This window comes from Chiloscyllium punctatum, chromosome 2 (assembly GCF_047496795.1).
Source record: "Chiloscyllium punctatum isolate Juve2018m chromosome 2, sChiPun1.3, whole genome shotgun sequence".
NCBI lineage: Eukaryota > Metazoa > Chordata > Chondrichthyes > Orectolobiformes > Hemiscylliidae > Chiloscyllium > Chiloscyllium punctatum.
In genome coordinates this window covers 118,535,262-118,558,993 of record NC_092740.1, presented here as the reverse complement: position 1 = coordinate 118,558,993, position 23,732 = coordinate 118,535,262, and the positions used below count along the sequence as shown (strand labels likewise).

The following is a 23,732-nucleotide window of genomic DNA, read 5'->3' as shown; positions in this document are numbered from 1 at the left end:
TGTCTATATTCAATGATCAGCATCATTGATCCCATAACATTTCCTTTTTTTCCTCTTGCGAATTCAATCAATGTCGGATTGGGTTTCTTTCTTATAACATTAAACTTAATTCATAAGCTCAGGAACAAGCTTATAAACATTGAATATTGATTTTTTTTTTGGAACAAATGTGTACACATTCATAGTTGTACCTGTTAAGGCACAATGTAATATTAAGGTCTAAACTGCGTTTTAGTTAATTTCATCTTGTCACTACCTTTTCAAGTGAAAGATGCCAACCGCTCCATTCCCCCCACCTCATTTCGGGAACTCTGACCACAATGTTGTGTTTCTTCTCCCAGTTTACATGCAAAAGATCCAACAGGAGAGCCCCTCGCAGATACAGGTCCAGTGCTGGGCGGAGAAGGCAGAGGATCAACTCCGGTGCTGTCTGGAATCAGCTGATTGGGCCAGGTTCAAACAGCCCGCAGGCACCTTGGACAAGTTCGCTACCACCCTCACAGCAAGTGTGCGCAGAACTGCATACCGAGGAACTCAATCCGGGTGTTCCCGAACAGGAAACCCTGGATGCATCTGGACATATAGAACCTGCTAAAACCCAGGTGGGAGGCCTTCAGATCAGGAGACCCATTCAAATATAAGGAATCCAAGTATAACCTTCACAGAGCCATTAAGACAGCCAAGGACCAATACCGATCCAAGCTAGAGACCCAGACAGACACCTGCCGACTATGGCAATAACTGAATGACATCACAGGTTCTAAAAAGAGACAGTGCAAGATAGCAGACAATAACACATCCCACTCAGATCATCTCAATACCTTCTATGCTCGCTTTGAGCAGAACTTCAGCGAAGAGGTAACACCTATTCTGACAAGTCCTGACAAACCTATCCCAACAGTCACTGCATCAGAGGTCAGATCAGTTTTCCTTCGTGTGAATCCAAGGAAAGCGATGGGACCAGACGGAGTATCAGGTCACGCACTCAGAGCACGCGCAGATCAACTGGCAGAGGTTTTCTCAGACATCTTCAACCTCTCCCTGCAGCAGGCCACTGTTCCTGCCTGTTTCAACAGGGCCAACATCATCCCTGTGCCTAAGAAGGCTCATACAGCATGTCTCAATGACTACTGCCCAGTGGCCCTACCTTCGATGGTCATGAAGTGCTTTGAAAGACTGGTCATGGCATTAATCAACTCCAGCCTCCGCACTACTCTTGACCCACTCCAATTTGCCTATCGGACCAACAGAGCCACGTCAGATGCCATATCACTTGCCCTTCACTCCTCCTGAGAACATCTTGACACCAAGAACAGCTCCGTAAGAATCCTACTCATTGACTACAGTTCAGCCTTCAACACTATTACACCCTCGGGACTGATTACTAATCTTAGTGATCTCAGACTAAGTCCCACTCTCTGCAACTGGATCTTCGGTTTGCTGACCCACAGGCCATAATCAGTGAAGATAGGGGACAATATTTCATTCTCACTAACACTCAAAACTGGAGACCCCAAGAGGTGCGTACTCAGCCCTCTATTGTACTCGCTGTGTACTCATGACTGCGTCGCCAAATACCAGATTAATGTCATTTATAAGCTCGCTGATGACGTCACCATAGTCGGTCAAGTCTCAGATGGAGATGAAACAGACAACAGATAGGAGGTGGAAGATCTGGAAAAATGGTGCACTGAGAACAACCTAGCTGTCAATGCTGGCAAAACCTAGGAACTCATTATTTGCTTTCGGCGGGATGTTACTCATGCCTCCCTACACATCAATAGCACGGAGGTGGAACGAATGGACAGTGTCAAACCCAGGGACTGGTCATCAACAAGAAGCTTTCTTGGACTCTTCAGGTGAATGGACTGGTTACAAAGACCCAACTAAGTCTCTTCTTCCTCAGACAGCTGAGAAAATTTGGCATGACGGCAAATACCCTTGCCAACTCTTATAGGTATATTATTGAGAACATTCTGTCTAGATGTCTCACTACCTGGTATGGCAACTGTGGCATTCAAGATCGGAGACGGTTACAGCGAGTGGTGAACTTGGCCCAGACAATCACAAAGGCCAACCTCCCATCTACAGAACCATCGATCAGGCCCGCTGTCAAGGAAAAGCCACCAGCATTCTCAAAGATCCATTCCACCCTGCCAATGTTTTTCTACAACCTCTACTATCAGGGAGAAGGTACAGAAGCCTGAACACACGCACCCAGCTGGTTTCGAAACAGTTTCTACCCTACTGTTGTTAGAATACTAAATGGACTCTCAAACTCTTAGCATTCGCCTGTACCTGTGTTTTTGTTTTGCTGCTGTTTATCTATTATTTACTATCTATGCTATTTAACTATGTGACCTGCCTGTATTGCTCACAAGACAAAGCTTTTCACTGTGCCTCGGTATACGTGACAATAAATTCAATTCAATTCAATTCAAGTGAGGTGAAATATCTGTCAACTTCTTTCTCTAAATTTAGGCACTACATGTAGATTTAAAATAAAATAAAATACATCATTTTAACCAGAATCGTCCTCTGAGCTACTAATTCCAATTTCTTTCTGTATTCTAAGCTTTTCTCTGGCCAAATCATGTTATCAATTTACCACTCCCTTTCAATGTTTTAAAAACTTAACTTACCTTTTTTTAACTCTCACTTTCTAATTCAAACTTTATTTCCAGTTCTCTTTTCCATAATTTCTCTTGCCTTACTGTTATTCTTCCAATTTTCTTCCAATTAAGTAGTTCTCATTTCCAACTGAATCTTAGCTAATTCTGGAAGTTACAACTTCATTTCAGGTTTCCTTCCTTTTATTTATGGATGATGGGTAATTGTTTTAAGGCTACAAAAAAAAAATGCCCCTTTTACTCTCACCTTCATTTTACCTGTTAAATTTGAGTGTAGCTTTAGTCAAAGATTTTAAATATTCTACTGTAATGTTTTTCACTTCCATAAAAATCTTAGCAAAAGTCAAAGTTGTTCTAAAATTCCAATACACATAACATACTTCACAACAGCTCTCTCTTCTCAATGTCTAGTGCCTTCCAATATATTAATTTATTTTGAAGCTTAAACTAACTTTTACGCCAGATGAGCCCTCGTTTTGTTATGATTCCAGCTGATGGTCAAACTGAGCAACTCTAATTTCAGAGTGAAGGTTGACTTGATTGCAGTTTAGTTATCCTAATGGGTTATCAGTGGAAATATTTACATAGGATTTCGAATGCTCTTTTAACAAAAGAAAACTTAAAAATAAACCAACACACAAAGACAACTTAGAAAGATCTGAACATAAACAGCAAAAAGAAAAATACAACTATTTTCCCTTTACATACATTCAATTCCAGAAAAGCTACAATCTTAACTTTTTAATTGCTTAGTTAACTGATAAGGTTGCAAGGATTTATTTTGGTGATTTTCTTTACATTCATCATATGCCATTGTCATTATCGATATCTCTCCCCAATACCAGCTACTTTGCTGATTTTCTTAACAAATCTTTAAGAAAAGTCCTGTCTACTAAAACTGCTAAGACAGTTTTAAGATTTCTTTCCAGCTCTCAAGGCCTGGGTTGCCATCAACTAAATGATCTTTCCACTGATACAAAACAACTTTTCTCAACAGAAACCTGACTTGGGACCCTGTTATATCTTTCTTTATGTCATATAACTTCAACTTTGTAAATGTTTCCCCAATTAATTCTGCCATTAGTTTATCTAGTCATTTATCTTATGTCACTTGCTGCGTTGGAAAAAATGTCCAAACACACTGTTCAAAAATGACATCTGACTTCATGAGATTAGATTAGATTACTTACAGTGTGGAAACAGGCCCTTCAGCCCAACAAGTCCACACCGCCCCGCCGAAGCACAACCCACCCATACACCTAAATTTTACCCCTTACCTAACAATAGACAATAGACAATAGATGCAGGAGTAGGCCATTCTGCCCTTCGAGCCTGCACCGCCATTCAATATGATCACGGCTGATCATTCCTAATCAGTATCCTGTTCCAGCCTTATCTCCATACCCCTTGACTCCACTATCTTTAAGAGCTCTATCCAATTCTTTCTTAAATGAATCCAGAGACTGGGCCTCCACTGCCCTCTGGGGCAGAGCATTCCACACAGCCACCACTCTCTGGGTGAAGTAGTTTCTCCTCATCTCTGTCCTAAATGGTCTACCCCGTATTTTTAAGTTGTGTCCTCTGGTTCGGCACTCCCCCATCAACGGAAATATGTTCCCTCCTGCCAGAGTGTCCAGTCCTTTCATAATCCTATACGTTTCAATCAAATCCCCTCTCAGTCTTCTAAACTCAAGGGTATACAAGCCCAGTCGCTTCAGTCTTTCCGTGTAAGGCAATCCTGCCATTCCAGGAATTGACCTCGTGAACCTACGCTGCACTCCCTCAATAGCCAGAATGTCTTTCCTCAAATTTGGAGACCAGAACTGTACACAGTACTCCAGGTGTGGTCTCACCAGGGCCCTGTACAGCTGCAGAAGCACCTCTTTGCTTCTATACTCAATCCCTCTTGTTATGAAGGCCAGCATGCTATTAGCCTTCTTCACGACCTGCTGTACCTGCATGCTTGCCTTCATTGACTGGTGGACAAGAACACCCAGATCTCTCTGAACAGCCCCTTTACCTAATTTGATACCATTGAGGTAGTAATCTGCCTTCCTGTTCTTGCCACCAAAGTGGATAACCAGACATTTATCCACATTAAACTGCATCTGCCATGCATCTGCCCACTCACCTAACTTGTCCAGGTCACCCTGTAATCCCCTAACATCCTCATCACATTTCACCCTACCACCTAGCTTTGTGTCATCAGCAAATTTGCTAATGTTATTGCTGATACCATCTTCTATATCATTTACATATATTGTAAAAAGCTGCGGTCCCAGCACGGATCCCTGCGGTACCCCACTGGTCACTGCCTGCCATTTCGAAATGGAGCCGTTAATCACTACCCTTTGTTTCCTATTAGCCAACCAATTCTCTATCCAATCTAGTACTTTGCCCCCAATCCCGTGCGCCCTAATTTTACTCACTAACCTCTTATGTGGGACTTTATCAAAAGCTTTCTGAAAGTCCAGGTACACTACATCCACTGGATCTCCCTCGTCCATCTTCTGAGTTACATCCTCAAAAAATTCAAGAAGATTAGTCAAGCATGATTTCCCCTTCATAAATCCATGCTGACTCTGTCCTATCCTGTTACTATTATCCAGATGTGCCGTAATTTCATCCTTTATAATAGACTCCAGCATCTTTCCCACCACTGAGGTCAGACTAACTGGTCAGACTAACAGTACGGACAATTTAGCATGGCCAATTCACCTGGCCTGCACATCTATGAACTGTGGGAGGAAACCGGAGCATCCGGAGGAAACCCACGCAGACACGGGGAGAATGTGCAACCTCCACAACAGACACAGTCGCCTGAGGTGGGAATTGAACCCAGGACTCTGGCGCTGTGAGGCAGCAGTTGCTAACCACTGTGCCACCGTGCCGCCCTTCATAATACAGTCACCTTCACAGAGCTAAAATCAAAAACCCATTTAACTTAACTACAAGTCCAAATTGATTATATATTGTAAACCTTTCTCACTACATCAACAAATGTAGATAGAAATTTGCAAGCAATTGAGGTATAAATAACTCTTGTCCAGTTGAAAGATCAGGAAGTGATACCCTAATGTGCATTGAAAAAGTGCATATCTTTACAAGATTGGAGATAAAAGATATTTCCTGACCAGAGTATTTAACCAAAATTATGAATGATCTATAGCTGTGCCAGGCACCAGCTGTGGGTAAGTTATTGGACAGTTTTTAGAGAGACAGGATTGACATGCATTTGGAAAGAAAAGGACGGATTAGGGATAGTCAGCATGGCTTTGTACATGGGAAACTGTGTCTCACAAACTTGATTGAATTGTCTGAAGAGGTGACCAAGACGATAAATGAAGGCAGAGCAGTAGAAAATGCCTACGTGGACTTTAGCAAGGCCTTCAACAGTCCGCATTGTAGACTGGTTAGTAAGATCAAATCACATGGGATCCAAGAAGAACTAGCCAATTTTATACAAAACTGGCTTGACAGGAGGAGACACTGGGTGGTGGCAAAGGGTTGTTGATCAGACTAGAGGCCTGTAACCAGTGGTCTGCCACGAGGATCCGTGCTTGGTCCCTGTTGTTTATCATTTCCATAAATAATTTAGAAGAGAACATAAGAGGCAGAGTCAGTAGGTTTATGGATGACACCAAAAGTGATGGTATAGTGGACAGTGAATAAGGTTACTCAAGAGTATATCAGCATCTTGGTCAACTCAGCCAGTGGGGATAAATGTGAGGTGTTGCATTTGGTAAGACAAACCAGGCAGGACTTACACAGTTAATGGTAGGGCCCTGGGAAGTGTTGTAGAACAGAGTGATCTCGGGGTGTAAGTATATAGCTCCTTCAAAGTCGTGTCACAGCTAGATAGGGTGGTAAAGGGAGCATTATGCAATGCTTGGCTTCATCAGTCAGAGCATTGAGTATAGAAGTTGGGATGTTGTGTTTCAGCTGTACAAGACATTGGTCAGATCACATTTGGAGTACTGCATACAATTCTGCTCACCTTGCTGCAGGAAGGATGTTATTAAACTGGAACGGGTGCAAAAAAGATTTACAAGGATGTTACCAAGACTGGAGGGTTTGAGTTATAAAGAAAGCCTGGATAGGCTGGTACTCTTATCCTTAGCATTTGGGCAGCTAAGAAGTGACCTTGAAGAGGTTTATAAAACCAAGAGGGGCATATATAAGGTTAATTGCCAAGGCCTTTTCCCCAAAGCAAGGTAGAAAGTACCGCACATGCTGGAAATCTGAAACAAAATAAGCAATTGCTGGAAAATCTCAGATTTTGTAGCATCAGTGGAGAGAAATCAGAGCTAACGTTTTAAGTCCAGTGACCCTTCCTCAGAACTGAGGGTAGCCAGGAAAAAGATTTCTTTTTATACAGAAGGTTGGGTGGGTGGTGTGGAGAGAATAAATGATAGGTGGAGATAGAGTCCAGAGAGAGAAAAAAACAAATGGACAGACAAAGGAGTGATTAAAGGTCAGTCTGGAAGGAATAAGTAGCTGCTAATGGGGACTATCAGTGACTGACAATGGGTAGCGTGTGGTAGCAGCCCATGTGATGCCAAAGCTTGATGTGTGGACATGGGGTAAAACACATGTTTAAGGTGAGACAGGAAAGATTTAAAAGGAACCTCAGGGGCAACTTTTCCACACAGAAGATGGTGCATAAATGGAATAAGCTGCCAGAGGAAGTGGTAGAGGCAAGTACAATTACAATATTTAGAAGACATTTGGCTAGATACATGGATAGGAGAGGTTTGGAAGGATATGGGCCAATTGTAGGCAAATGGGGCTAGTTCACTTTAAGAAACCTGATTAGCATGGACAAGTTGGGCTGAGGAGCCGGTGTCCATGCTACATTATTCTATGACTTTATGACTATGAGTAACATTGTTCCATATCAGGTGAATAAACAAAGGTTGTAATGATCTTCTTGCGCTCAATTATCGTTAATCAAATAGCTAAGCTACAACAGGAAATATAGTTTTAGGGTAACAATGTTACAGCATTTTCTTTTGTAGGTAAGTTTAGGCGAGAATGGACAAGAACCAAGATTAACCATCAGTGCATTTCAAAGTTTAAATCCAAAGTGCAAGGTACAGATATGCTAAATTCCAGTAACTTGTACTGTTTTAAAACTGTGATTTCATTGCATATCATCGCTCCTTTGCTGTCATTCAATATTTTACTTGTTTGTTGATTTATTTTTGATAACATCAAATATTTTCAGAGTGCCTACGCTTCTATACAGCATGGTCTGATAAAATTATGCCTCCTCGATACTAAAAGGTGCTTAAAAATAACTACTGTATTTGATTTGCATTGTTTTTAAACTAATCCTGATTGCTTGAGAGGTAAGTAGAGGCTAATCTAATTTGACAAATGCCTGTTTGTTAATTCTTTTTACAACCACATTGTCAGACCGATGGCCGTCAATCATGGAATTCCCCTGACAGCCTTCCAATTGGCAACACAGCTGGCAATTCATAAATTATACTTAACAGAAATATTATACTTTGCGCTAAGTTCTGCGCGAATTTAAAAAAAGAATTCTAGATAAGATGATACTTGTACTGTTGTTTGATATTTGTTTCCTCACCTTTTCGAAAAGAAGTAACAGTTTGGAACACAATGCATGAGTAATTTGAGATTTGACAGATGCTTAGCACAGCATGTTTGCTAACAGGTGTCTCTGAACCTGTGGTTTCTCCAAGCTAATAGTTTTCCCACAGTTTTCCTGGGTCTGTTCAAAGCTAATTGATAAATTACAATGATTAGTCTACAAGTCACTTATTATTGTATCTTATGACTAACAGACTTAAAGCAAACAAAATGAACTATTGTTTTCTTTTGCAATTCAATATCAATTATGCAATCATTTCATTCAATCTGCAAGAAACAAGACACTGAACTTTTTGCTCCATCATTACAAACAAGTGATATCAAATAGCCTACAACATGACTTAATTCTCATATTTCTAACATAGAAATAATTTTAGCAAGTTTCTACACTGATAATAAGTTACTAATTTCTTTGGTAAATTTTCTGTTAGAATTATAGAAATGATGGCTCTGTGGTTAGCACTGCTGAGTCACAGCACCAGAGACCTAGGTTCAATTTCAGCCTTGGATAACAGTCTGTGTGGAGTTTCTCCCCGTGTCTGCGTGGGTTTCCTCCAGGTGTTCCGGTTTCCCCTCTCAGTCCAAAGATATGCAGGTTAGATGGATTGGCCATGCTAAGTTGCCCACAATGTCCAAGGATGTATAAGGTCAAGTAGATTAGCCATGGGATAGGTTGGGTGGGGCGTAGGTCTGGGTGGGATGCTCTTCAGAGAGTCAGTGTGGACTTGATGGGCTGAATGGCCTGTTTCCACACCATAGGGGTTCTATTCTATTCCATTCTAAATACAACAATGATGGAGGCCATGCAGCTCAGCATGACTACATTAGCTGCCCGAAAGATCTATGTTGTTTCATCGCAAATCCCCATTTATTGTCCATAACACGAAGCCTCCATTCTCAAGTGCTAACATCCTTTTATAATTATGAATGAAATGAGTCCCACCACCTTTTCTGTTGGAGTATTCCAAAACCTGATAAATCCATGAGTTAGAAACAAGTCTCATTTTATCCTCTAGATTTTTTGCTGATGACTTTAGACTGTAACTGTTACTTACTGACCCAAATCCAATTAGTTTCCTAATTACCTATCAAAACCTTATCATCTTCAAAATTCTGTGAAGCCATCTCTTAGACTTCTCTGTTCCAAGGAGAACAATCCTATCAAGCAGGTAATTAAGGTGGTAATTGTAATATTGTGCTTCATTATTAGAGCGATGGATTTAAAAACTGGGGAAGTTATGTTGCAGCTGAATAAGGTGCTGTTGATACCACACTTAGAGTAGAGTATTGTGGCAAGTTTTCATCTCCTTACTTGAGAAAGGATGTACTAGCAGTGGAAAGAGTGCAGAAGATGTTCACTAGGGTTGATTCCAGGGTTGGCTTATGGAGAGAGATTGCATAGACTAGGACAATACTCAATGGAATTTAGAAAAATGAGGGGTGATTTTATAGACATATATAAAATAATGAAGGAAATAAATAAAATAAAAGTAGGCAGGTTGTTTTCAATAGTGAGTGAAACCAGAACAAGGGGACCTTAAAATAATGGGGAGCAGATTGAGGACAGAGTGGAGGAGGAATGCCTTCACCCAAAGGAGGAACCCCTTCACCCATCTGTGGAATTCCCTGCCCAGTGAAGTAGTTGAGGGTACCTCCTTGAACGTTTCTAAGACAAAGATTGATAGGTTTTTGAACAGTAAAGGAATTACGGGTTATGGTGAGCATAAGTGGAGCTCAGGCCACAAAAAGATCAGCCATGAATGGCAGAGCAAGTTCAATGGGCCAGATGACCTATTCCTGCTCCTATTTCTGATGTGCTTATGTTCAATCATCCCGGCAAACCTCCTCTACATCATTTCAAAGGCCCTCAATTATTCTGGAAGTGCACTTCCAGAATTATTGCCCAAAATACTCCAGCTGAACGCTAAGCAATAACAAATAATGCTCCAGCTTGGTCTGTTTGCTTTTGTATTTAACTTGTGTTCATAAACCCGCATAAATCCATATTCTTTTGTTAATCATCTTATGAACTAGTCCTGTCATGTTTCAGGATTTGTGTGTATGTTTGTCTGCTCTGTACATTATTAAAAAATTACACCAGCATGTACTGTCTGAACAAAGGACAAAATGTTTGTGCTAATATGCTTTCTGTAATAGACATCGATTTTCTGTGTCAGACACACCTACCTTGGTATCTTTAAAGACAGATAAAACTATTTCCACTTTAGCCCAGTAATTGCCTTCTATTTCCCTTGTGGTGGGGATATAAAAAGTGAGGACTTGCTTCATTGACAATATACTTTTCGCTTTTGGTTGCAAATGAAAACAAAATGAAACCATCCGTGTTTCCTTCTGGGAACAATACTTTGGCGTTAACTGGAAATTTTGTCACTCCTCGCTTACCTGTGATGATGCTGGCTATATATGTCTCAAGTGGATAAGCAGTCAGATAAGCTGGTCTGTGTATCATCTGGTAACATCAAACCAGCTGCAGGTCTGGGACTGCTATTCTCAGCTGCACGTCAAGACGATGAATTTGCAGGAGTCCAGGGAATGGAGAGAGAATCTTCTTGAAATATCAAGAGTTTGTAGTTCTCTCTCACAATTCTCACACTTCAGGTGGTTTATCATCATCGCATAATTTCTGTAGCATGGGAGGAGGCTATTTGACCAGTCAAGTCTGTGCTAGCTCTTCAAATAAGCAATATATATGAAGGAGCATTTCCACAGCACCTCCACGTAACCCTGCACATTCTTCCTAAAAAGGAATCAATTTCTTATTGTATACCTAGATTGACCACATCGTCACCACAATCTCAAGTTGTGCATTCCAGATCCTTAACCATTTCTCCATTGTTTTATTTGCTAGTTATCTTAAATCTGTGCTCTTTCATTCTCAATCCTTCCATCAGTGGGGATAGCTCCTCCCCATCTGTTCTGTCCAGATGCTTCAGGAAGTTCCTCATCCCCAGAAAGATGTTGGTGAACCTTTCTGACATGCTTTCTAACACACCCACATATTTCCTGAAATGTGATGCTCAGAACTGGGCACTCTAGTCGTGGCTGAACCAGCCTTATACAATGACCAACTGCTTCCTTTGCCACCTACAGTCACAATTCTCTGACCCATGACTAACCTGGGATGGCATATTTAATGTTTGTACTTGCATCCTCTAGAATATGATGGCGCTGATTCCCAAAACTGCTTTACTGTCAAGGCCCAGTGAAAATGTAGGTAAGAATCTGCTCTCGGGCTACAGTGACAGAAAAATGGATTTCACAATGGGATCTTTGACAAATACCATTCAACAGAGAATTGCAAGATAGTAACTGTGTCGGCTTTCTATGCAGTTGTGAAAGATAATACCAAAACAAGGAATAAACCAATGACAAGAAGTGATTCTCATGACAGACTTCAGGATGAGAAAGGTCGAAAGAAGGCATTACCAGAAAAGCAGCAATGAATTGCAAAGGAGGTGAAGGAAAGTGCAATCCCAACTCTGTAAAATTGGATGCAGTGAAGGAGTCAATGCATCTCAGCTCCAAAACAGCAAGTGGATTTAAATTTCCAGTACATCTCAGCTCCAGGAATCCAGGAGCAGCAGTGCCCTTGAGGAGGAATGGAAAGGAAGTGACAGACTAAGCAGAGACAGTTTAGATAATGCACCCAGCCCGATCAACGTTGCGCTAACTGAACAGACTTCCTGCAGATGACTGGAACAATTCTTTGGTGATAGAGGAGGAGTTCATGAATGTTAACTCTAGACTGAATATAAGGAAGTACTGGAATTGTCCTCAACGGACAGGTGACCTATATAGAGTTTATATTTGATCAAAAATTGCTTCAATTAACGTAAGCAATTTGGAGTTCACGACAGGATGTATTTCCACCTTAGGATGTCTTCCCAACGTCAAATCTATTATGTCATTGCTGCTGAAGTGAGGAATATTTCTGTGTGCTGCTGCCTCAACCTATGTATCCAACTTTAACATGCAAAAACAATGAGAGAGAGAGAAAAAGAGAAAGAAAGAAAGAAAGAAAGAGAGAGAGAGTGTATGTGTGTGTGTGTGTGTCAAGTTACAACAGATTGAACTGTGATCTCTTGGGACTAGAGAGATATGGGGAGCTGATGATTCCCTGCTCAACAGCAATCCATCCCAAAGATTATCTCAAAACTGTAGACGCATCTTCTGTTGACCCCTGTGAAGAATACACAAGGACAAGAGTTGAAAATCCACTTTGTAAGACTGAAAGATCTTGGTTCAAACCCCAGCCTGGGTTTGAGTGTTAGTGTGAAGGTCACAGTCAGGAGCTATGCACTAATCACCTGTGCTGTAGGTAAAGGAAGACCATCTCTCACTCAGGGTTACAAACCAGACAAAAGGAAACAGGGCAACAAAAGGATTCACTCTCACTCTGAATGCTAATAGCTATCATGGCTGAAAAGAAGGAGTACTACAGAATGTCAATCGATCTGGAAAATCTGTGGACTGTTAAGCTGGCTGTTCAACAGTCAGCCATGATTTCTAATTAGTTTCCTTCTGCAAGCACTTTTACAGCATGTCCTGTACAGGAGAGGAAAATCATTGATAACAACTTCTGGATTTTTGTAATCAGTTGCACATGTATGAATAACAGAAGATGCTGTTCGCTCATATGGTGAATGCTAACAATTTAGTCACTATTCCAAGTAAGCTCTTACTCACATTATGTTGGTACATAAAATAACCACTTATATTTTATGATTTCATAAGATTCAAGTAAATCATGATCTTGGAACTAAGCACATGACTCTGACATCAGAAAGAGGGAAGACACCAATCTAGAAAGAGGATATGATGAGGGAGCTCGTTGACACTACACTACAGATTTACATTTAATAATCTACTATATACAGATATAAATAAGGAGGTAAAGAGCCTTAGTTATAGATAAAGATCATGCAGCATCAAGAACAGTATGTGCACATACACCCACAGCTGAATTACTCCAGAATGTACCTCAATGTGCAGCTAACAGTACTGGTTTAAAGCACCAGGTTAAACACAGCAAGAGCTCAAAACAAACCTGCAGAGCCAGGAATCTGAGTTTCTACCAGAACCTAAAGGGACTCAGTTGAAAAAGGAAGATGCCAAAAACAGGATAGAAACTCAGAAAACTTTGAAGATGCTGCCGAGTCAAAAGCAGAAAGAGTCCAGAAGCAAATCAAGACCTTGGAAGTCACCGAGAAAATAACAGTTGGAAAAAGAAGACTCCAAAGACAGGAAAAGTCCTTGAAGGACTTCAATGTCTTGGCTACAGGAAAGGAAAACTCAAAATGCCGGATAAAGCATTTGAAAGACTTTGAAGCCTAGCCACAAGTTGGCAATACAGGAGAAACACAAGATTAGACTACTTGGACAGTGAGAAGGAAAAGCCATTTACTTACACGGGTCAGTTAGGCTGACTAGCCCATAGGTTCAGCAGTTCAGGTATAGGCCTTGCTATTATTTCAACCACTTGATAATGCAGAAGGTCCACATGCAGGCCAGAGGTGGGATCTCTGGAAGAGACAGTTCATATATTATAGAATGGTTTCAGACTTACAAGTGAGCATATTTCTATATGATGTAAGTCTAACAGCTGATAATGTTCTGGGGGAAAAAAAAGACAACTACAGCAAATGATGTAAAGCACTCAATACATACTTTAGCCCTGAAAGAAATGCAGTGATAAAATGGGTGAGATTTTACCCAGCGATCTGAATGTTTAGGAAAAACAACAGAAGCCTTTGTAACTAACATATATTGGTTAGCAGAACGTTATACAACAGAACTTGGGATGATGGATTAATGAGAGACTTTGCCATAGTCAGAGACAGATGAAAGTTGTCAAAGAGCCTTTAATTCAAACAGGATGTGACATAGAACATAGAACATAGACCATAGAAAAATACAGCGCAGTACAGGCCCTTTGAACCTCGATGTTGCGCCGATCCAAGCCCACCTAACCTACACTAGCCCACTATCCTCCATATGCCTATCCAATGCCCATTTAAATGCCCATAAAGAGGGAGAGTCCACCACTGCTACTGGCAGGGTATTCCATGAACTCACGACTTGCTGAGTAAAGAATCTACCCTTAACATCTGTCCTATACCTACCACCCCTTAATTTAAAACTATGCCCCCTTGTAATAGCTGACTCCATACGTGGAAAAAGGTTCTCATGGTCAACCCTATCTAAACCCCTAATCATCTTGTACACCTCCATCAAGTCACCCCAAACCTTCTTTTCTCTAATGAAAACAGCCCCAAGTGCCTCAGCCTTTCCTCATACGATCTTCCTACCATACCAGGCAACATCCTGGTAAACCTCTTCTGCACCCGTTCCAGTGCCTCCACATCCTTCCTATAGTATGGCAACCAAAACTGCACACAATACTCCAGATGCGGCCGCATCAGAGTCTTATACAACTGCAACATGACCTCAGGACTCCAGAACTCAATTCCTCTACCAGTAAAAGCCAGTACGCCATATGCCTTCTTCATAGCACTATTTACGTGGGTGGCAACTTTCAGAGATCTGTGTACATGGACACCAAGATCCCTCTGCTCATCCACACTACCAGGTATCCGACCATGAGCCCAGTACCCCATCTTTTTGTTACTCATACCAAAGTGAATCACCTCACACTTACCCACATTGAACTCCATTTGGCACCTTTCTGCCCAACTCTGCAGTGTATCTATATCCCGCTGTAACCTGACACATCCTTCCTCACTGTCAACAACACCATCGACTTTCGTATCATCCACAAACTTACTCACCCAACCTTCTAGCCCCTCCTCCAGGTCATTTATAAAAATGACAAACAGCAATGGTCCCCAAAACAGATCCTTGTGGAACACCGCTAGTAACCGCACCTCCAAAATGAACCTTTACCATCAACTACTACCCTCTGTCTTCTTCCAGCCAGCCAATTCCTAATCCAAACCTCCACCTCACCCTCAATGCCATACCTCCATATTTCCCCTACCATGGGGAACCTTATCAAACGCCTTACTAAAATCCATATACACCACATCTACCGCTTTACCCTCGTCCACCTCCTTAGCCACCTTCTCAAAGAATTCAATAAGGTTTGAGAGGCACGACCTGCCCTTCACAAAACCTTGCTGACTATCCTTGATCACATTATTCCTATCCAGATGTTCATAAATCCTATCCCTTACAATTCTCTCTAAGACTTTGCCCACAACAGAAGTGAGGCTCACCGGCCTATAGTTACGAGGGTTATCCCTACTCCCCTTCTTGAATAAGGGAACACATTTGCTATCCTCCAGTCTTCTGGCACTATTCTTGAAGACAACGAGGACATAAAAATCAGGGCCAATGGCTCTGCAATCTCCTCCCTTGCTTCCCAGAGAATCCTAGGATAAATGCCATCAGGCCCAGAGGACCTATCTATTTTCACCCTTTCCAGAATTTCCAACAACTCTTCCCTACATACCTCAATGCCATCCATTCTAATTAATTGTGACTCAATATTCACATCGGCAACAATGTCCTGTTCCTGAGTGAATACTGAAGAAAAGTATTCATTCAGTGTCTCCCCAATCTCTCAGTCTCCACACGCAACTTCCCACTGCTATCCTTGACTGGACCTATTCCTACCCTAGTCATTCTTTTATTCCTAACATACCTATAGAAAGCCTTTGGGTTTTCCCTAATCCTACCAACTAAGGACTTTTCATGTCCCCTCCTTGCTGCTCTTAGCTCTCTCTTCAGATCCTTCCTGGCTACCTTATAACTCTCAATCGCCCCAGTTGAACCTTCACGCCTCATCTTTACATAGGCCGCCCTCTTCCCTTTAACAAGGGATTCAAATTCCTTATTAAACCACGGCTCCCTCACACAACTCTTTCCTCCCTGCCTGACGGGTACATACTTATCAAGGACACTCAATAGTTGCTCCTTGAACAAGCTCCACATATCGATTGCGCCCTTCCCTTGAAGCCTACTTTTCTAAGCCACGCATCCTAAGTCATGCCTCACCGCATCATAATTTCCCTGTCCCCAGCTATAACTCTTGCCCTGCAGTGCACACTTATCCCTCTCCATCACTAGAGTAAAAGTCACCGAATTGTGGTCTCTGTCCCCAAAGTGCTCACCTACCTCCAATTCTAACCACTGGCCTGGCTCGTTACCCAGAACTAAATCGAGTATGGCCTCACCTCTTGTTGGCCCGTCTACATATTGTGTCAGGAAACCCTCTTGCACACATTGCACAAACACCGACCCATCTAACGAACTCGAGCTATAGCTTTCCCAGTCAATATCAGGAATGTTAAAGGCCCCCATAACAAACACCCTATTACTTTCACTCTTCTCCTGAATCATCCTCACAATCCTTTCTTCTACGTCTCTAGGACTATTAGGAGGCCTGTAGAAAACTCCTAACAGGGTGACCTCACCTTTCCTATTCCTAACCTCAGCCCAAACTACCTCAGATGGCGAGTCTTCATCCATCGTCCTTTCCACCGCTGTAATTCTATCTTTGACAAGCAATGCCACCCCTCCCCCTCTTTTACCCCCACTTCTGACCCTACTAAAACATTTAAACCCATTGGAACCAGCATTCTGATTTAAGAAACCAGAAGAGAGCAAGGCTCAAAATCAATCAGTACTGTGAGGAAACATTAGAAATTCTTCAGACACTGTCACAAGATCATATTATCTCTCTCCAAATAACCCACACAATGCCAAAAGTGTGGGAATCAATGTGATTGACCTTATTAGGTTGCACAAATTGTGACTTCAAACAGGATCACAAGGACAGCAAACATCCAGCTGGGAGAGCCGAATGTTATGAGTGGGGCCACTTGCGCCACTTTATTATCATTTCCCAGAACTTTCATCATCTTAAAAACACAGAAAGGGCCTGAAAAAAGAAAGCTTTCAGCGAAATTGAAATCATGTAATGAGGAAAAAGTTCAAGTCGTTAATAATACAGAACAAAAACAAATACAACATTCATATTAACAGAGAAAATGGGAGTAGGAATAGACTACTCAACTCACCATATAGTTCAGTTCTATTCAATGCTTGCGTAAAGATTTGTAGCGCGGGTGCCAGTTGCAGTAGATGGGTATGTTCGCCGAGCTGGGACGTTGGTTTACAGATGTTTTGTCCCATTTCTAGGTGACATCCTCAGTGTTACGGAGCCCCCTGTGAAGTGCTGCTGTCTTGTGTCAGTTGGAATTTACATAATTTAGCTTTGTTCCTGCTGCTTCCGGTTGTTCTTTGCAGTAGGTCCAGGTCAATGTGTTCATTGATGGAGTCCGTGGAAGAGTGTCACATTTCTAGAAATTCTCTGGCTGTCCTCGGTTAGCTTGTCCTATTATTATTGTGCTGTCCCAGTTGAAATTGTAGTCTTTGTTGTCTGTGTGTATGGCTACTAGGGACAGCTGGTTATAGCATTTAGTGGCAACTTGATGTTAAAAAGGACTCCAACACACTGTAGCACTCCTGACCGATGAAGAGAGGAAGAACAACACCTCTACAAAGTCTTTGACAAGAATGGGTTTCTCCGCAACTTCAGCCACAAATGCCTGTCAGAAAAACAACCTAACACTAACCGCTCTACATACAGGACAAACGTGGTGTCCAAGATTCTATGCAGGGACTGCATGAAACACTATATTGGACAAACAGGCAGTCAACTGGCAATCTACTTTCATGAACATCAACTAGCCACTAAATGCCACAACCAGCTGTATCTCGTAGCCATACACACAAATGACAAGGACTACAAATTTGACTGGGACAAACAACACAACTACAATAGGACAAGCTAAAAAGAGAGGACAACCATAAAAGCGTGGTACTCATCTATGGACTCGATTAATAAACACATTGACCTAGACCCAATATGTCGACCGTTGTAATGAACATCTGAAACTGGCAACCGGAAACAGCAGGAACAAAACCAAAGATTCCAACTGATAGCAGCGGTACACAGGAGACTCCACAGCACTGAGGACCTCACCTAGAAAGGGGATAAAACATCTACAAACCAACTTCCCAGCTCGGTGAACATACCGAAATTACTATTTCATTTCTATGTCTCCCACCCAGGGAGATTAAAGGATCACGGATCATGAACTTGAAATCAAAAGGCTTTGAAACAGAATTCAATCTCAATACAGGAGCTGCTTTTTCATTACAGACAGACAGATTACCATGATTGAAGTTTGTGAGATTCAAACTAGCTGACATAAACCTCAAATTCCAGGATGCTGAGATCTTCAGCTGCAAGGGCAAATTACCATGAAGTTTAGTCACACATGGCGAAACACTACATATATGCAGAAATTTGAATACCTCATTGTTGAGCAGAAATGCATGTATTTAACCCGGTCTCTTAGATACAAGAACAACATCGGTTTACAGCTTTAGAGAAAGCACCCCTTAACTTGATAGTACAGTGCCTCCAGGTCTGGAATGCGACATGTTGCACCACACTTCAGTCATGACCTGAAGGGGCATCATGAATACCACTTGCTTTTCTTAGAGATAGCGGCTGGTCCAGCCTCTAATAAAACTCCCGGAAGCGACGGCTTACCGGTCGAGGTTTATTCCGCTCTTTGGGACTTGATCGGCCAGGACCTGCTGGAGGTGTATGTCAGTATGCTTCGGGCAGGTACCATGAGTGAATCCATGAGGAAAGGCATCATCACCCTCGTCTACAAGCGGAAGGGGGAGAGGGAGGAAATTAGAAATTGGAGACTGATCTCACTGTTAAATGCAGACTACAAAATCTTGTCAAAGGTCATCGCCAACCGGGTCAGGTCTGCTCTGGGATCGGTGATCCACCCGGACCAAACCTGTGCTGTACCGGGCAGGAAGATCTCTGAGAGTCTCGCACTCCTCAGGGATACAATCGCCTACGTGCAGGACAGGGGGGTGGACACCTGCCTCATCAGCCTGGACCAGGAGAAAGCCTTTGACAGGATATCGCATACATATATGAGGGATGTCCTCTCCAAAATGGGCTTTGGGGAGGGAATCGGAAATTGGATCAGACTGCTCTACACCAACATTGTCAGTGCAGTCTCAATCAATGGGTGGGAATCAGATAGCTTCCCTGTAAGATCTGGAGTCAGGCAGGGATGCCTCCTCTCACCCGCCTTGTTTGTGTGCTGCATAGAGCCATTTGCCGAATCCATCAGGAAGGATGCGAGTCTGAGAGGGGTGACTATTCCTGGCAGCGAGGGCCTGCAGGTTAAGGCCTCCCTGTACATGGATGACGTCGCTGTTTTCTGCTCGGATCCGCTGTCCGTGCACAGACTCGTGTGCATCTGTGACCTGTTCGAACGGGCCTCGGGGGCCAAGGTAAACCGAGGCAAGAGCGAGGCCATGCTCTTCGGGAACTGGGCCGACCAATCCTCTATCCTCTTCACCGTCAGGACTGACCACCTGAAGGTGCTGGGTATTTGATTCGGGGGGGCTGGGGCGTGCGCCAAGACCTGGGAGGAGCGGATCAGGAAGATGAGACAGAAACTAGGCAGATGGGGGCAACGGTCGCTCTCCATCGCGGGAAAAAACCTGGTCATCAGGTGTGAGGTACTCTCAGTATTGCTATATGTGGCACAGGTCTGGCCTATCCCCAGGACCTGTGCCGCCGCAGTCACCCGGGCCATCTTCCAATTCATTTGGAGATCAAAGATGGACCGGGTCCGAAGAGACTCTATGTACAAAGAGCGGTGCAATGGGGGAAAAAACACGCCCAATGCCACCCTCACCCTGATGGCCACCTTTGTGTGTGGCTGCATCAAGCTGTGCGTGGATCCCCGGTACGCAAACACCAAGTGTCACTACGTACTGAGGTTCTACCTGTCCCCGGTGTTGCGAAGGATGGGCCTGGCCTCGCTGCCGCGGAACGCTCCGAGTAGTTGGACCGTTCCGTATCACCTGTCCTTCGTGGAGAAATTTATGAGGAAAAACACCTTTGACCACAAGTCCATCAGGAAGTGGTCAGCACGTAGCGTCCTTGAGACCCTTCGGGAAAAGGAGAGGGCGGATCCTGTCGAGCGGTTCCCTGAGCAGACTGTAAAAGCCATTTGGCAGAATGCCTCATCGCCAGAACTTTCCAACAAGCACCAAGACGTGGCTTGGCTGGTGGTGAGAAGGGCTCTGCCTGTGAGATCCTTTATGCACGCCCGGACTCTCTGCCGCACCGCACGCTGCCCTCGAAGTGGCTGCGGGGGGGACGAGACTGTCACACACCTCCTTCTGGAATGTGCCTATGCAGAGGAAGTCTGGAGAGGAATGCAGTGGTGCTTGTCGAGGTTCGTCCCGAGCAGCGCCGTGACGCGGGACTCCGTGCTCTACGGCCTGTTCCCCGGGACTCACACCGAGACGAACATTAACTGCGCCTGGAGGATCATCAACTCGGTGAAGGACGCTCTCTGGGCGGTCTGAAACCTGTTGATCTTCCAGCTGAAGGAGTTGACCCCGACCGAGTGTTGCAGACTGGCACATTCCAAGGTCCAAGACTACGTGTTGAGGGACACGCTGAAGTTTGGGGCAGCTGCCACCAAGGCGCGGTGGGGCAAGACCACCGTGTAAGATCGGCCTGCCTAAAGAAGAACAGGGGGCCCATGCGGACGTTTTTTTGGGCTCTGCTGATGCCTCAGCCAAATATATGTACAAGATTGAAAAATGCACAGGATTGTAAATGACATTGATAAATTCGAATCTGTGTTTGTAAATGTGGACATATGTATGGCATGATCAAATGTACAGACCATCAAATCTTTTTATGAATAAAGTATATTTTTGAAATAAAAAAAAACTTGCTTTTCTTAGACTACCTTTGAAACTTCTCACCTTAAAAGGACTTGGCAAGGTAAAATTATTGCTCCTTCCAGCATATCTAATCTTAAAAACCTGTGGCCACCGAAATCTACATATGGTCATTATTTTAATAAGTAATTTATTTTCCCTTTCACATTTGTCAATATCTTAGCAGCAATATTTCTAGTTTAATTGCTCTCTAAATGCAAGCTCATAGCAGTTTTGACTGGGTTGGATACTACTCCCAACTAAAACTGCTGTTGCTCATGACTGTGAATAGAATTAAGATGCTTTGTAGGGAAGTAGTTGCATTTTTATGGTGTCTTTTACAATCTTAATCTAGCATACTTACAACTTATTATATACTTTCAAAGTGTAGTTGCCATAGTAATCTTAGAAAACTAACAACCGATTTACAAACAGTGAGGTGCCACAAACAACAATGTAATAATGTTCAGATGACCTATTTTACTGATGATGCTTGAAGGATATGTATTGATCAGGAAATCAAGAGGAGCTCCACTGCTTTTCTGCTACTACTACGCTGCAACCTTAGAAGTTCACTGGAGGGTCATCAAGCCTCAGTTTAATGGTTCATCTAAAAGACTGCACATCTAACACGGTGGTCCTTCCTGGATACTACACCAAAGAACCAACCAATCTACCATCCAGAACAATACTGGAATCTATGACCTTTTAACATATGGAGGAGAAGCCTACCAACTGAGTAAACAGTTTGGCACGTTCAAAACCTTTGCCCACACATCCACCTGATCTGTTGCAGGTTATTAGATATTTTGTTGTAAAGTTCACATCTCTTCAAGAATTCCCTAATTGTCTTCTGCAACTTCACCGGAACCCATGGAAAACAAACACAAGTACCATGTTTGTGAACTAGTTGTTTTGTTTGTGAACTTATGAACCAGCGTTTGGAGTAAGAACTTCAGACAGCTTCTTTCATTGACTAAAGGATTCAACTAAAATGCTTCAACATTTACAATAACAGTGTAAAACTCATTATGTGCATACAATCACTTAGCCTTCCTGTTGGTGCATGTTGTTTTATTTGTAACAACAGGCACCCCTTTAAAGGGCCCCAATCTCTGTAACCTCCTCTAGACCTACAACCATCTGAGATTTATGTTCTTGCAACTTTAGCCTCTTGCTTCTCCAGTTTATATTGCTCCACCATTGGCATTCAACTGGATGGCTATAAATGTGCTCCTTAAACCTCTTCACCTCCCTTTCTCTTACTCCTGCACTCTCCCTCTCTTTTTAGTCATTCCGTAACACTTCTTTTAATCAAGTACTTGTAAAGCCAATCACTGATGCCTGCCCTGACCTACCAGCCAAAAAAGCAAGTGATGGCACACTGCTCAAATTGTAGAGATAGTCTACTTAAACATCAACTGAAAATCTTCAAGTTCTTCAACTTGCTGCTCCTCATGGAAACCAATGCTTTCCTTATTCAAATGCACATATCTACACACCAAGGAGATGTCACTGGATAGCAAAGACCTTGAGATGATGTTGAGACCACAGATGAAACCAAACTCTTGTTCCAGATGAATTTACTTAACTCAGAAACAAGCTAAAAGATGAAGTTTTCTAGCCTGCATGGTTTATAGCTGTATGAACATTTAGACAGATCTAAGAAAAAATTCTAAGAGAAAATTTCGTTTTATCTTGTGTGTATACACATAAGAGGGGAATTGAAATCAAGGTTTCAATCAACACCAAGATCAAATTTTCACGGCTGCAATGGCTCCAAGTTAGTTAATTACAATCATTGGATCCAGTCTTCCTTGAAGATTTTAGTTTAAGTCACATGAAAGACAGATGGCATTATGCACCCCTCTCACTTTATAACTGAGAAACTAGAAAACATTATGAATTATAGTGATCAATATTGCATATTAATTTTCCTTTACAGAGCCAACACATCTGTAATAATCTCCACGCAAGTTGTCACGTAGAGCCGATAAAGACCTTTGGAACATATTTGGAAGCCAACTGTGAGTGTGGTTGGCATTTGTAAGAGCCGGGCTACTGCACTCTGGAGCCAATTGTGGCACCTGTTTGGCATCAGGAACACTCCTGTTTACCCAACGCAGCATGTTGCACGTAATTAATCCTTTAATTTCTACAATAAACGTTGGGATAAGCTGTCAGCGAGTCCGAAGTACACAGCACAGCTGTGGGATCAGTAAGGAAGGAAGGAAGGAAGGAAGGAAGGTATGTTGCCATTGCAAGCAAAAGAAAAGATTAAGTAAAGCAAATCCTCAGCTTCATGAGGTGCATTGTTTAGTAAGTTGTTGGTTAGTAATAAATACAAGAGGTTTTTTTAAATTGTGAATGTAATCACCCCTGCTCTTGAGGCAAGAAGTTTATTTTGGACTTACAGCTACTGCAGGAATCTGAGGAAGACACTATCACAAAATTGTTAAATCAGTCATGTAAAAATGATAGATAGTAATACTACAAATAAAAAAGCTTTGGTACATTAAAAATAGTGCTAATTAATGCATTAATAAATAAATTAATGCTGCTCATTCTTTACTTGCTTTCTAAAATTACTTAGTCCTGGGGAATTTATTTTTAAAATTGAAAATCTTAACTATCTCCACAGAATGGAATAAGCTA

General features: G+C 42.4%; 1 protein-coding gene across 4 annotated transcripts in view; it reads right to left on the bottom strand.

Annotated features, from left to right (window-relative positions):
* Positions 1-23,732, bottom strand: part of lingo2 (leucine rich repeat and Ig domain containing 2) — a 717,008-nt gene that overhangs the window by 392,772 nt on the left and 300,504 nt on the right. For 2 of the 4 annotated variants that reach the window (XM_072587678.1, XM_072587659.1), the window contains exon 3: positions 13,679-13,792. The exons of the other annotated variants lie outside the window; for them this stretch is intronic. The gene's annotated coding sequence lies outside the window, so the exon portion shown is untranslated. The remainder of the gene's footprint in view (positions 1-13,678; positions 13,793-23,732) is intronic. 4 annotated transcript variants of the gene reach the window in all.